This window comes from Herpailurus yagouaroundi, unplaced genomic scaffold (assembly GCF_014898765.1).
Source record: "Herpailurus yagouaroundi ecotype Mexico unplaced genomic scaffold, PumYag 188, whole genome shotgun sequence".
In the NCBI taxonomy this organism is placed as follows: Eukaryota; Metazoa; Chordata; class Mammalia; order Carnivora; family Felidae; genus Herpailurus; species Herpailurus yagouaroundi.
Window position 1 is genome coordinate 24,980,864 of NW_024412419.1, and position 15,469 is coordinate 24,996,332.

The following is a 15,469-nucleotide window of genomic DNA, read 5'->3' on the forward strand; positions in this document are numbered from 1 at the left end:
CATGTTAGAGTCTGGGGGCGTTTGTGGCTGAGAATCTCTGAAGATGAGGCTGATTTACTATCTTGTTGGCACCATTTGGCATTTTTTCTCAGACGCCTTTCTGTCTCTCATGAAGAAAGTGGTGACTTTCAGGTTCTGTGACACAGAACATGTTCCAGGATACTCAGAAGTTCTCGCCAAGTCAGTAAGCTAGTCAGTAAGAAGAAAGGGAAGGAAGTGACCATTTATCAAGCAAGTACCATGTAGTCGTAGCCCCAGGGGGCTAACATTATCGTCCCAAATACGCAGAAGATAGGACAAAGGAAGCGACACTGTCACAGTCGCGGGGCTCAGCATCAGATGGACTGAGTGTACCTCTCGCCCTATATGACTTACTAGTTCCTACACTTGGGCCAAAACCTCTGAACCTCAAGATTCACTTTTCTCCCACATTTAATATTTTAATAGCTTTATTGAGGTATAATTGATGTAGAGCACATGTTTTTTAAAAGGGTACAATTTGATAAGTTTTGACATATACGTATACCCATAAAACCATCCCCCAATCACGCTGATCACAACCATCACCCCCAAAAGTTTTCTCCTGCTCCTTTGTAGGCCCTCCCTTCTGCTCGTCTCCACCCCGGTCCCCAACAACCACTGAGCTGCTCTCTGCCTGAGTCAGGTAGACAGGAATAATGGCCCCACCAAAGACAAAGATGCCCAAGTCCTAACACCACCGCCCCCCCCCCCCCACCGCAAAGCTTGAATATGTGTGAATATGTTACCTTATATGGCAAACAGACTTTGCAGGTGAGGTTTTCCTGGGCCCAGTGTAATCGCAAGGGTCCTTATAAGGGAAAGAGGGAGGGAAGCAGGAGGGTCAGGGTCAAAGAAGGGGAAGTGATGACAGAAGCAGCATCGGAGTCAGTGAGAGGTTTAAAGATGGCTTTGAAGAGGTAGGAAGTGGGGCGCCTGGGTGGCTCAGTCGGTTAAGCGGCCGACATCGGCTCAGGTCATGATCTCGCGGTGGTCCGTGAGTTCGAGCCCCGCGTCGGGCTCTGTGCTGACAGCTTAGAGCCTGGAGCCTGCTTCAGGTTCTGTGCCTCCCTCTCTCTCTGACCCTCCCCCGTTCATGCTCTGTCTTTCTCTGTCTCTCTCTGTCTCAAAAATAAATAAACATTAAAAAAAAATTGGAAGAGGTAGGAAGCAGCCGCAAGCCGAGGAGTGCAAGTTTAGTTGCTGGAAAAGGCAAGGAGATGGATTTTCCCCTAGACCTTCCAGAAGGACACAGCCCTTGCAGCCTGCAGCAATGTCATGTGCAGTATGATTTCAGCTCAGTGAGATCCCATATGATGGGCTAATTGCCCTCAAAACTATGCAGTCCTGATTTCTGTCACCTATGAATGTTCCCTCATATGACAAAAGAGATTTCGCAGTTATAAGGAAATTACAAATCTTGACATGGGAAGATTATCCGGGATTATTTGGGTGAGCCTTAAATGTAATCACAAGTGTTCTTATAAGAGGGAGGCAGGGGTGAGGGGGAATGGGAGATACAGATTTCCCATTATGGAGTGAATAAGTCACGGGGATGAAAGGTACGGCATAGGGAACACAGTCAATGATACTGTAATAGCGTTGCATGGTGACAGGTTGCGGTGAACACAGTATAACATACAGACTTGTCCAATGTCGTACATCTGACTAATGTAACATTGTGTGTCAACTACACTTCAATTTTTAAAAAAAGGAAAGAAAAAGGGAGGCAGAGGGACATTTTACTGTGGAAGAGGAGAAGGTGATAAGCTGTGGGGAGCAGTGAGATCAGTGATGTGTTTCAAGGACAGGGCCACACAACCAAATAATGCTGATGGGTCACTTGAAGCCAAAAAAGGGCAAGGGAGTGGATTCTCCCCTCAGAGCCTCCAGGAGGGACCGGCCCTGCCAACATCTTGATGTTAGCCCAAAGTAAAACTGATTTTGGACTTCTGATCTCTGTATCTGTAAGAGAATAAATCTGTGTTGTTCTAAGTGGCCATGTGGCAATTTGTTACAGCAGCAGTAGAAAACTAATACACATTTTTGCAGATGTAAAATGAGAATGATATATCATTTCTGGGGGTATAGTAATATTAAAGAATTTAGTTTGTAGCAGATGGCATTCTTTTCCTAAAATGCCACTTGTGTCTTTCTCCTCAATGCTGAAAGCAGGTGGTCTTTGGCATGCCTTAAATTATACTTCCCAGCAGTGGCAGTATTAGCAAGAAAAGATGTGTTTGTCTCATAGGAACTCTGGTGGGATGACCATGGGGAATATGAGCCTATTCTGGGGAACGATGGTAAGACATGACTGATTGTAGTCCAGGATCAATAACCCCACAGAGCTGATCCCTGGATAGAGAGGGCGATAGATAGGACACCACCAAGGGAAGTGGATTATGGAGAAGGGTTTTGTTTTAAAATGTACGTTTTGGGGCGCGTCTGGGTGGCTCAGTCGGTTGAGTGTCCAACTTCGGCTCAGGTCATGATCTCGCGGTTTGTGAGTTTGAGCCCCACGTCGGGCTCTGTGCTGACAGCTCAGAGCCTGGAGCCTGTTTCAGATTCTGTGTCTCCCTCTCTCTGACCCTCCCCCGTTCATGCTCTGTCTGTCTCTCTCTCAAAAATAAATAAACCTATTAAAAAATAAAATAAAATGTACATTTTGGGGCACCTGGTGGCTCCGTTGGTTGAGCACCCAACTTCCGCTCGGGTCACGATCCCACGGCTGGTGGGTTCGGGCCCTGTGTGCGGCTCTGTGCTGACGGCGCGGAGCGTGCTTTGGATTCTGTGTCTCCCTGTCTCTTTGGCCCTGCCCCTCCTCTATCTCTCTGTCTCTGTCTCTCTCTCTCAAAAATAAATAAACATTAAAAAATTTTTAATGTACGTTTTAATATTGTCCAGGTAAGGTGAGGTCAACACATAAGACTGCCATTGAAAACGCTGTTGGTTAGTCATGGTTGCCAGGAGGAGGAGACCCTGCATACTGCAGTGGCCACGTGGGGAAGCACCAGGTTCAGTTAGGAGATGAAGCAGTGGGAAGGCAATGTGGGCAGAGCCTTTATTGTGGTTTCCATAGGAAGGGACAGGCAAGGTGGAGTAAGCAGGTTCAGAATGGGTTAGTTTGAGTGATTTCAACAGGCTCTGGGGTATAGGGGATGTCCCAAGTTGTCTGGTTCCTGACCTTGGGGTAGTCAGGGCAGGGAAATTAAGCCTGGAGCATGAGACCCAGAGAGGAGAGATGTAGGGGGTGATGGGGGTGGGGTGGGAGTGGGGCAAGCTCTGGACTGGTCAGCTGGCTTATGAAAGGCAGACTCCCAGGCAGTTGTTTGCCATATGTGGGAGTCAGGCCCCAGACACTACAGCAGCAAGAACACAGAAATTAAGAAAATATAGTTAGTACAATTTTCTGGATGACCATCCCAGATGGATTAGGTAGACGTCAGGGGTGATTCAATGGAGGTCATAACTAGAGGCTGAAGGAATTGGGATTGGGCTTTAAAGTTCACCACCATTTAGTGAAATAGTAGGGAAGAGGTAACAGACATTTCTTATTGGAAGACAAATAACTTCTCAGAGAGGAACAGTTGGGCTGAGAGGGTCACTGGCAGCATAGGATGTGATCAACAGTGTTGGCTGGTTACTCAGTTCGGTTCCCAACCCCCTTTTCTTTTGCCACCTCCCCCTACAGATTCTAGAAAGTCAGATGCTTGCTTTCCCACATTCCTTACAGATAGAGGTGGCTGTGTGACTAAGTTCTGACAGATGGGACAATCGGGGACATGTGTTGGGAAGTTTCTGGGGAGGATTTTTCTTCCTGAATAAAAAGAAAAAGCCTCCCAAGGAGAACACCTTTTCCTCTACGGTTTCCTGCCTTTGTGATTCCTGGGGTTGTGGCAACCATTTTGTGGCTATGAGGCAACATGTAAGAAAATTTAAAACCAACATGTTCAGGAAGGCAGAGCAGAAGAATGGTAAGGACTAGGGTCCTTGCTGTCATCCTTGAGTTAGAAAACCAGTTCTGAGACTGCCTACATCTACACTTTGAGTTAATTAGTACAAAATACCCGTGTGGTTTAAGCCATTGTAAATTGAGTTTGCTGTTACTTACAGCCGCAAGCATCCCTTACTGATACAGAGGGTTTATGTCAGATAACAGTAGGACAAATGTTTATGTCATGTTGGAGGAGTGGTTCATCACCAGGGTTCTAAATTTACTTTCTGGCATTTTAATCTTACTAGCCTAAGTGAAATTTTGGTCCATTGGTGTATCAGGTAGTATATCGGCAAGAAACAATTGGAATGTTCAGAAGGGATGTTTGGAGAGAATGAAAGGGATTATCATAAAGGTGGAGTCTGAATTAAGGGAGGCTAATAGAGGATGGTGAAGTCTAGATATGATAAATCAGGAAAACCATACATCCCGAAGGGGCAGGGTGGGGGGAATGGGTCCCAGAACTCAGTGAGTGCTGAGCTGTAGGAGAAGAGCCATGGCCTTTGGTGGAGTATAAAGCTACTGTCACCCCACAGACCACAGGGAAGCAGCCTGGGGAACAAATGCCTTGATCTCTCTCTCAGCCCACCCTGCAGACTCCTCCCAGTGCCTCCCATTGGCTGAACTCTGCCACAGACAGAGAGCCGGGGAGCTGGGAGATGCAAGCTGGATACGTCAGCAAAAAGCATCTGTGGGGGCGGGGGGAGGCCCGTACACACACCTTTTAGAGCGAGAGGAGCAAACAGAGAATCGTCAGAATTAGATTGCACCCCTGGTTTGTGTTGACAACAATTTATTGCATCTTCTAAGCCACTCATTCCAGCACCAAGACTCCTGAACTACCTAAGTCATGTTGCCTTCTCGGGAAATCAAAACCCTTACTTCCAAATACCTTTTGAGTTCCAGAACATGGCTGGGTAACTAAGAGTATGCTAAGTCTCAGTCACAGGGACTTTCTCAGATGGGGAAACAGAGTTACAAGCAATGGTTATCTCTTGGCCTCCTGTCAGGCACCTGTGGCCTCTGCTGGCATTGGGCTGAGTGTTCCTTCCAGTCATCAGCACTGAGGAGAGTGGTTCCTCAGGAGGGAGAGCCAGTGGCTTCTTTGCCTCTTTCTGAGCTCTGTTACTGAGAACATATTTTACCTCATTACTATCCCATTTTGAAGAGGAGGAAGCAATTACATGGGCATAGAGATTATCCCCTAAAATAACAAAAGTACAATAAGAATGAGGACTTGGGATTTCCTGCTTGTCATAGCATTTCCCTGAACATTGTGGGGTGCCCTATTAAATATGACTATTAAATCAATGGCTCATGGGGTTGAGTAATTCATCAGCTGTGATACTCTAGTGTAGGCTTAGAGAAGGATTCCGAAACTCGTGGAAAACTGACCTTCAGAGCAGTAGAGTGGCTTAGCATAATGTCCTAATGCTATAGGCACATTAAAGGGGATTTTAATGTTTTTCTCCTCAAAATTAAAATGGTAATATGTGCACCTGCTTAAAATTCGGACAGTACAAAAGGCAATACACTGATGCGTCAGTTCAATGGTATTCAATTCTTCTTCCCAAAGGAGCTACTGCAATGGGTTCCTATACAGCATTCTCCGATATTTGAGGCAGGTAAGATCATATATGTATTCTTTTTTTTTTTAATGTCTTTATTTATTTTTGAGACAGAGAGAGACAGAGCATGAACAGGGGAGGGGCAGAGAGCGGGAGACACAGAATCTGAGGCAGTCTCCAGGCTCTGAGCTGTCAGCACAGATCCTGATGCTGGGCTCAAACTCACGGACCATGAGATCATGACCTGAGCTGAAGTCGGACACTTAACCGACGGAGCCACCCATGTGCCCCTCTTTTTTTTTTTAAAGGCAACTTCCTTCCTCCCCCCCCCTTTTTAATGTTTATTTATTTTTGAGAGTGTGCACAAGCAGGGGAGGGGAAGAGGGAGAAGGAGACAGAGGATCCAAAGCGGGCTCTGTGCTGACAGCAGAGAACCCGATGAGGGCTTGAACTCACAAACCATGAGATTATGACCTGAGCTGAAGCTGAAGTCAGACACTTAACAGACTGAGCCACCCAGGTGCCCATATATGTATTCTTTTAAAAAGCTAACATTTACTTATTGGGATGAGCACTGGGTGTTGTATGGAAACCTATTTGACAATAAATTTCATATTAAAAAATAAATGGATAAACTCAACCACAAAGTAATGATGATTACATTAAATGTAAATGGTCTGCAAACTCAAAAAAAAAAAAAAAAGCTAACATTTACTTAGCTTTTGTGTTTTGTCTGTAGTGAATGCTGTTGGTGCCTATTCCAGATGGGTCACCCATCCCCCTGCTGCTGTGAGCACTGGTTCCTAGTGGCTCACAGCTTCCCCTTTTCTGCAAGGACTCCTGTCAGGCTGATAGGAGCTGCCTTGCCCAGCTGGTTATGCACCCCCACCCTGGGGCAGCCAGCAGTCAATAACTGACTGATATGGGAATATAAATGGCTCGTCCCCTTGTCTCAAGGTCGAAAAACCTTGTGGTATAATTCGTGTTCCAGAGTACCACACACACACACACACACACACACACACACACACAAAAGGGTAATTATTTGACGTGATAGATGTGTTGGCTAAACTTATTGTGGTAATCATTTCACAATGTATGTGTATATCAGATCATCATGTTGTACACCCTAAATTTAGACATTATATGTTGATTATATCTCAATAAAACTGGGGGGAAAAGGAGCCTTGAGACTTAGAGTTGGGATATCTGAGTAGATGTAACTTGATTCCCTCAGATTCCCTGAACCATCTATACCTGCAGAAGTGGGTCTCTCTGTGTGTTTGGAACACAGGAGCCACCCTTCCTCAAAATGGGTCAAATCTCACCCTGATCTGATAGGGGAGGTTCTTGGGCTATAAAGGAGAGAAAAGATTATATGCCACAGTGTCTGTAGGGTCTAGTTCACCACGTGTGGATCATGAGTGCATTGGACTAAGGGGGTAGAAAAAAATGCTGGTTTAGGGAAATTTGCTAATAAAAGACACATTCCCATGACAGTATTTAACACTGTGGTAAAAACTCTTGGAACCAGTTCTAATATAGTGCTGGGGTGATTCTTAGAAACTGGGGAAAGTAATGACCACATTAAATAAAGTAGACATGCCAGAACTATCATGACAGAATGTGGACATAGGAATCAAAAAGCTTTAGAAGTAAGTGTGCTAAAATACCTTGACCAAATAAGACCAGAAACCCTTTCAGCTGACTCTGTTCTTCAGGAGGGCCTGGATGACTATTAAGGACAAATGCTTATGGTTGAAGTCAAATAGCAAATGCTCCATCGGGACACCAGCATCACTGAGAAGCTCAGTGGTATTTGAATTCTGTAGACCAGGGCTGATGATGGAAAGTGCTGTTATAGAATAGGATCCCCTAGTACAATGGAGATAACAAGATCCTAGAATAGCAGAGACCACTGTGGCAGCCAGGGAGACTGACCTGAACTATGGAGCTCAGTAAGAGACCACAGTATTTCTAGGGATAAGAAGTAGATGAGCAGCAAGGAAGGGTATTGCTTAATATGTAATCAGCAGAGATTAATAAAGGATGAGTAGAAGGCTGGGGTCAATCTCTCTTCAATGACTAGCCATGATCTCTTGTCTGATTTCAAGAACTGAGCATATTTCCAGACCTACAACACATGGACTGAAGGAGAGATTGGGTGTCCATGAGGAAGGACCTGGAACAGCATGGCAAGTATATTCACATTTCTTCAGTCCTTCTCCAAAGTGATTTAGGGTTATTCCCCAGATAACCATTCACTGGGGAAAGAGGAATAGCCTGAACTTTTGAGAGATGTTGAACCCAGAGTCTAAGTTGGTGGGGATACCCAGGAGTCCAAAGCACCATCATGGGCCCCCTGTTAAAGTAGGGGCATATTGGAGTCAGATAATAAATGTTCTCTCAGGTCTGTCTCACAGTGGGTCCACCAGGTCCACTTACCAACTTGGTGATTATTTCCCTGATTTCTGAATGTATACTTGGAATGGACATACTCAGGAGTTGACAGAGCCCTCATATTGGGCGTTAACCCATAGAGTAGGAGCTATTGTAGCAAGAAAAGCCAAACAAAGCCCCTGGAACTGCTCCTTCTCTCTCAACGAAGATGATAAACAAAAGATTCAGGGGAAAATAACATTCATGTGGGACAGACAATATTACACTTTTAGAGTCTTGCTCTAGGGCTATGTTCATTTCCTGTTTTCTGTCCCAATATATTCCAAAGAGACCTGGACCATCTGGCCATTCTACACACTACTACATTTGGTCTATCATATTGAAATTTCATGCTAGTCAGATCTGATGAGCAGAAATGCAAGTATTTTGTATGCCTTGATGAGACACATAAATTCCAGAAAGTGGATAAACCCCAGAAAAATTCAGAAGCCTGCTACATTGATGACAAATTTATATAACAGTTATTATTATAAAAATAATTTTTTTAAATGTTTATTTATTTTTGAGGCAGAGAGAGACAGAGTGCAAGTGGGGGAGGGGCAGAGAGAGAGGGAGACACAGAATCTGAAACAGGCTCCAGGCTCTGAGCTGTCAGCACAGAGCCCGATGTGGGGCTCGAACCCATGAACCGTGAGATCATGACCTGAGCCAAAGTCGGATGCTTAACCAACTGAGCCACCCAGGCACCCCAAAAAATTTTTGATATAACTTTAGACCTATGGTAGAGATGCGAAGGGAGAACTAAAATTTCTGTATGCCTTCAACCCAGCTTGTCCTTAAGTTAATATCTTATATCAGTGTAGAACATATATAGAAACAAAGAAAATAACTTTGGCATAATACAATTATCTAAAGCGTAGACCTTATTTGGGTGGTAAAGTGATCCAATGGTCTAGGGCATGTCAGGACCTCCTCCAAAATCAAGGACAACTTACTGCACCTTGAATTTTTTCCCACTGAGAAAGAAGCATGACACTTGGTGGAACTCTTCAGATTGTGGAAGGTATGGCTCAGATCAAGAAAGGACTCAGCAGAATGTCTAGCCCATGCATCGTATAAGCAGCCCTGTCACTTGTGTCATACCACCTGACACATCTCATGAAACCAGAGGTATCTGTTGTGGAGGTAAGACCATGCAGGGCCCCTGGCAAGTCCCCCAACGAGAATCGTGGTGCAGCCCCCTAGGGTTCTGGGGCATGGCCATGCCACCTGCAGGAGAGAGCCATGCACATTTAGAAAGCATCTCCTGGAATGCTGCTGAGCCCTGATGGAATCTGAGCATTTGACCACAGGACAAGTGATTATGCAACTCAAACTGTCCATCATGAACTGGGCAATAAGAGATCTATCAGATCTACCAGCTCTTGAGTGTGGGTCTAGCAGCAATCTTTTAAAATGGAAGTGGTACATCCAAAATTGAATTTGAGCAGGCCCAGCAGACACACAGTAGCTGCATGAAGAGATGGCCTGGATCTCCATTTCTCCTACTATGGTTGCACCAATGCCTCTCCCTTAATCCATGGAAGTTCCCTAAACCAGATGGTAGAGAAGGAAAAACCTGAGTGTGATGAAGTTGATAGGCTTGATCTGTGGATGCAAGAGGAAAATGGACTGCTACTTCACTGCAGACCTACTCAGGGTGAGAGTAGTCTTCCCAATGGGCACAGTTGAGGCCAGTGTGTGTAGTCATTTATTTTGTGTGGGAGAGAATTAGCTCAAGAGGAGGATATACATGGACAAAGGCAGTGGCAAATGGCTTAGCTGGCTGGTAAGTGGCCTAGAAGGAGCAAGCTTGAAAGACTGGGGTGAAGACCTAAGGGGGTCAGCATGAATTGTGAGGACCTTTGGATCCTATGCTAATTATCCCCAAAGAAATTCAGTATAGCTGGGCAGAAGGGTTAGGAGTAAGGGCATCAATGTCAGAGAGACACACACTCAAATCCTTTACTCTGCCCCCAACCCACCGTGAGCCCGTGGGCAAGGTGCTTAACCATCCTGAGTTTCATCCTACCCCATTCATCAAAAGGGCTGACATGCTACTTGGCACACTGGCACACTGGCACACTGAGAGTATTCAATAAATGGCAGGTAGTTGTTGCTATTTCTTTGAATATGCTCAACAATCCTATGACATAGGCACTAATAACCAGGTTTATCAGATAAGAAACAGGCCCAAGGAAATTAAGTGACTTAACCAAATTATCAGTGTACCAAGTGTCAGAAATGGGATTTATAAGATTTGTTTGGCTTCCAACCCCATGGATGGCTTTAACACTGCACTGGAGGAACCACACTTAGAAGTGAGGTACAAGACAAGAGCTTGCTATCAGATGAGTTCTCTCTTTCCTTTACAACAACTCAAAAAGGAAAGATTATTCTCCCTATTTTACAGATAAAGGCACTTGAGTGTCAGAGAGATTGCGTGACCTAAGGCCACATAACTAGTAAGTGGAAGAAGCTGTCATTTGAGCTTTCTTTGTACTATTTACATCTTCTTTTACTAGGGCAAGATTGGTGATGGGATTCATTTTAGGAAAATTCTATGGGGAGAATCTAAGAGAACTATAATTCCATCAGGGCCTGGGGTTCAAGAATGGTTTTAGCCTAGTGGACCTCATTCCTAGTGCAAAGGACCTTCTTTACCAAGAGTCAGTAAGTTATTACTGGGGTGATAGCCTGAAGTAGGACAAAAGTGTCTTCTATACAGTTTGAACTCTTTTCTTCCTTGGTATTTACCTGACTGGTAAAGTTTATGATCAGAGATGCCCAACTATATTGTAAGTTCATGAAGTTTAAGCAGTGAGTTTAGCACACAGTACAAGAGTGGTCAGTGTGGAAAGTTCCAGCAGATAAACACCACAGGAAATGTCCAGAAGGTCACTTGTACACTGTTGGAGTTCACTTATTGGAGGGGGCGGGGCCCTAATTTCCTGGATTACAGTAGCACAAATTTTCCGAAATTACAAACAGATGGTTTGGGCTCAAGTCTTGTAGTGTCCATAGTGGGACTGAGCCAGGGTGCTTGAATGCCATACTTCTTGTATTTCTCCTTCAAGTCTTTTTCCTTGTACCTTCTGTAATACTGTGCTATAATAAATATATAGTTGGTCTTTGTGCCCATTCCTAACACAGAGTCTAATACCATAGTATTTTGTTGAGTGATTGGGGATAGGATGGTCTTTTGTCATTCATAACAAGCTCCTTTCTACAGGAGTTTATGCTAATGATTGACCCTTGGAGGATGGGGGCTGGCTGCCAGGAGAACCAACCAATCATGGAACTTTCAAGCTAATTGACCTACCTTCAGGGAGGGGGAGAGGGGCTGGAGGTTGAGCTAATCAGCAATGACCAATGACTTAATCAAACACATCTATGTAATGAAATCTCCACTAAGAAACTCTAACTAATGGGGTTCTGAAAGTTTCTGGGTTGGTACCCACACTGAGGTGCTGGGAGGCTGGCATGCTTAGAGGAGCATGGAAGCTTCGTGTCCCCTCCAACCCACCCATACTTTGTCCTGTGCATCTCTTCCATTTGGCTGTTCCTGAGTTTGTATCCTTGACAATAAACGTAAATGCAAGTACTGTGAGCTGTTCTAGCAAATTAGAACTAGAGCACCGGGGTTGTGGGAATTCCTAGTTTATAGCTGGATGGTCAGAGGTACCAGAGGCCCCAACTTTTGATTGGTGTCTGAAGTGGGGGGCAGCCTTGTACGACTGACCCCTTAACCTGTGGGGTCTGCGCTAACTCTGAGTAGTTAGTCGTGAATTGAGTTACAGTGGAGGATACCCAGTTGTGTCCAGAGAGAATTGGAGAGTTGCCTGGTGTAGGAAACTCACAAATGTGGTGGGTGTTGGGAGTATTTTGGGTAAAAAAAAGCGAATACCCTCAAGATTCCAGTTTCAGTCCTTTCCTTTAGGTCCCACCTTCACCCTCAAGAAAGGCCAAAGGCTAGAAGGTGAAATAGAGAAGACACCAGGGTGATTCACTCAAGTCAGTTAATCTTTATTTAACATCTGTTGTATTCAAATACACAGAGTTCTCTTCCTCAGCTCTAGCAGTTACAGAGATGCAAAGATAAACTATTTGCATAGTCCCTGCTTTCAAAACCCAGGAGTGCCTTCAGGGTTTTTCCCCTGGTCTCTGACATCAAGAAACTTAAAAACTTGTAAGAGTTGCGCGAAAAATGGAGATCTTTTATTCTAGCAATCTTATTTTAAAGCTAAAAATGAGGCCTGAGGTTATAGAGATAATTGGCAGAGTCAGCTTTTGTATTGGTGTTTACCTCTGCTGTTTCTGGTCGTTATTACAATTTTAGCACATCTTAAATACTTCCGTATTTCTGAACAAAATTGGAGAGGTTGTGAAGCCGATTTAGGAAAGGAGCTCAGGAACTTTTGATTCACAAAGAAATTGGGGGATAATTTTGCTGTATTGAAGCTCTTCATCCCAAACCTATATGTCCATTATTATTACGCTATAAATTTTGTGAGGACATGAACCTTGTACTTAGACAATTCATCCCCCCCCCCATCCCGTGACGTGTTGAATAAACAAATACATAAACATACGTGAATGACTGCTGAGTGGCTGTGTGTGATGCGTGGCTATATTTGTTATTTTTTAAGATTTTTTACTCTGTGAGTCTTTGTTGAAGGCCAGCAGGAGGAAAGCGTAGTGTGGGAAATGAAGGGGTTTAACCACAGTCCCACCATTATGGATCTTTAGAATCCTGTAGGTCAAGGGGCGGATACACCACAGTGCAAAGCGATGAGCACATTTTACGAGGGTTAGTAACGGCTGTGGGCGCTCGGAGAAGTTTCTCTAGGAAGGGGGAAATGCTGCGCCTGCTAGGGAGAACTTGGCTCTGCGCATCAGGAACCGGAGTTCTAGAACTGGTTCTACCACTGATTTGCCCCGGGACCTCGAGCTAGTAAAGTAGGCTTGTAAATTCAATTCCCCAGATTTCTGTTTTCCAGTCTGAAACTAGGGGTTGGCTGGACGATGAGGTTCCCTGGGACAATGCCCTCCGTGGTTTCCTATTGCTATTGTTCCTCGCCCTTACACCGCCCCCCTCTTCGGGAGGGCCAGAAGAGGAAGAGAGCGCGGCCCCTTTAAGGGAGCCCTCGACTACGGACGCCCGGGGTGGCCCCCGCAGGGGAGCAGGGGCGGGGCGCTGGGAACCCGGGCTTCCCACGCAGCCGGGGACGCCGTCTTGTCATGGAGCTCGCAGCCAATCAGGATGGAGCCTTCCGGGACGCATTACTAGGGCGACGGGCCGGACGCCTCCCCGCTTCGGGATGAATTAGCGGCGGGTTCTGTTCGGAGGTTGTGACCCCCACGGATTCTCCAGGTCGCCCACGCGTCCCCCAAGGCGACGCTCGACGTCCTCTGCTGGTCACAGGTGGGAAGCTGGAACTATCAGGTGGGGGTTGCGCGCCGGTAAAATGGCGGCGGCGGCCGGGGGATTCCCGAGTTGGCGGAGGGGGAGCAGTCTCACGGGCTCTTCCCCTGGAGCCGAGGTTCTCCCCGGGCTGCGGCCCAGGTAACGGTCACTTGGCCAGGAACTGGGGTCCTGACGCAGGTGGCGGCGTCGCGGGCCCAGGTGAGAGGAGGCGCGGGGAAGCTACTCCAGGAGCCTGGGGACACGTCGGGGGGCTTTGGGACCGCGCGGGCCGGCTAGGCGAGGGCGAGGCGGCTGCGGGGCGAGGAGGGCCAGGTGTCCCGTTGGACGGCCCAGATTAGCGTCCAGACCTTCCTGTTCCAGATGTGAGCGGGTCTGGGAGCTGCCTCGCCCCGGACATACTCCTGTTTCGGCCACTGTGCAAAACGTCCCAAGTGGCCACCACGTGCCAGCCCTGATCTGTGTATATCCTTCAGGCGCCAGATGCCTGCCCATAGGTGCCCGAGTGGCGGTGCCACGAAAGGAAAGGTAGGCCCCAGCCAGGAGCTGCTGTCAAGCTTGATCCTTGAGGTGTTTTTAACTTCTACCTGCTCCTTGAAGAGAAGAAATACTGGTAGGGCACTCGAGATGCCTCAGGGACCTTTTGGTTCCTTTGTACTTACCTGCTTCAGTTGGGTTCCTCGGAATATTGCATCTGCCTTTGAAGCTCATTAACTGTATTCCATATGCACGTGGCTGTATACGCGGCTGAGTATTGGGATTCAGTTTAAGCCCGGGGAAGTAACAAGTATGGTGAAGGGCTTTCAGAGATGAAATACTGTCTATACACGTCAGTCGCTTACTTGGGCAAAGACATGTCATGGAATATAATGAGTTGAGCTTTCAAAAAGTGTCTTAATGAAAGTCCTTTTTGCAACTGTTGATTTTTGAGAATAAAAGGAAATTGTCCGACTTTTAAAGGTTTTTTTCTTTTTTTAAAAAAGTTTCTCTTGCCACGTTTTACTTTGATGTGATAGATGAGCGTAATTATCAAGTGACTTTTCTTTTTGATAGCAGGCTTGATTTTGCCTTGTTCTGTCATTGAGAAACATGGTAGCACTTTGTGTTTCAGCCCCAGTAGTTCTTGTCTTTTAGTGCCCACTGTGTGTCAGGTACTGTGAAAGTGAGGCTTCTCCTACGTTTTAGTTTGAGCTAATGGGTTAGTTCATCTGCTCCCATCTGCCTGTTGCTGACCGCCAAGAGGAAACAGTGGGGAAAACCTAAAAGACTTTTTCTCCCGAAGTGCTACCTGGAGATTTGGTCAGTTTGGCCTGGGGCTGGGGTAGGTGTGGTTTCTAGTTCCTACTCTGCCAATTAAAATACATTAGGGAAATCATATAACCTCTTTGTCAGTGTCTCCTCTCTGGACCGGGCAAAGCATTTCTCGTCCAAACAAGCTCATTGTATTGTGAAGAAAACAAAACAAAACAAGGCAATGTATATATGAAAGGGGTTAAGAAAGTTAAAAGTATTCAATGATAGCAGTTGACATTTATTACTATGCGGTTACTCTGCCAAGAACCTTATTTGTGCTGACTCAGTTACCTAGCAATTTTGTGAAGTACTTTCTCATCTTGTTATACCAATGAGGAAACTGAGGCACCGAATGGAACAACTCTGTTCTTAACTGCCATATGGTCTTCCGGTATCGTACAGATTTGTTACGCGTTAAGGAGATATATAGAAACACGGTTTTCAATGAAGTAATTTTGTTTGTGATTGTTTTGGTTATATTTTACAAATAATGTGTTTCATTCCGTTAGCATCCAACAGTGATTTATATGGTGATGACTACAGTTACTTTGGTTAAGTGGTATAGTCATCTTCCTTTTGGTGCCCTTTATTTTAAAAATTATTTTAAAACAAAGAGTTGACTAATTTCCAACAGGAAGCAAAAATCAATAATTAAGGAAGATTTGGTTTTTATTAAACTCCAAAAGAATAATTTGCTGGGTGACTTTTGAACGAAAGCTTACGTTAGGTTGG

At 45.5% G+C, this 15,469-nt stretch overlaps 1 protein-coding gene across 3 annotated transcripts in view; it reads left to right on the forward strand.

The window, feature by feature from the left end:
• Positions 1 to 13,277: 13,277 nt before the first annotated feature.
• The window catches only part of LCLAT1 (lysocardiolipin acyltransferase 1), a 181,677-nt gene continuing 179,485 nt past the window's right edge, over positions 13,278 to 15,469 (forward strand). Inside the window, exon 1 of one of the 3 annotated variants that reach the window (XM_040496428.1) lies at positions 13,278 to 13,465. The gene's annotated coding sequence lies outside the window, so the exon portion shown is untranslated. Of the gene's footprint in view, positions 13,466 to 13,532; positions 13,646 to 15,469 lie in introns of those variants that run through there. The other 2 variants (XM_040496427.1, XM_040496429.1) reach the window with 2 other exon arrangements.